The sequence below is a fragment of the Ostrea edulis genome, chromosome 5 (genome assembly GCF_947568905.1).
Source record: "Ostrea edulis chromosome 5, xbOstEdul1.1, whole genome shotgun sequence".
Lineage (NCBI taxonomy): Eukaryota > Metazoa > Mollusca > Bivalvia > Ostreida > Ostreidae > Ostrea > Ostrea edulis.
Genome location: NC_079168.1, coordinates 12,493,808 through 12,494,173, shown reverse-complemented (window position 1 = coordinate 12,494,173; position 366 = coordinate 12,493,808).

Genomic DNA, 366 nt, shown 5'->3' with positions numbered 1-366 from the left:
TTTAAAACCCCTGGTGGACTCGAACCCGAAATCCACAGTTCAGCAGTCGACGTACTAACCTACTGAGCTACTCAGCTAGGCGAGACTTTTTTAAATGAATAGCCAAATATTGCTGATGTCTAAATTTTCATCCATATTTTAAAAGAAGTCAGCCATTATGACGATGTAGAGTACCTCCTTTAATCAAATATCTGTTTCTTTATTTGATGAAGTAAATAAATTCTTCTGAAAGATATGTTTCTATCATTCACAAAGTTTAATCTACTAAAGATTTTTGCAAAAACCTACGACATCACACGAGAATCGATCAACCTAATTATGAAAAAAAAAAAATTAACATCTTGACGAAATAACATTTCGAGTATT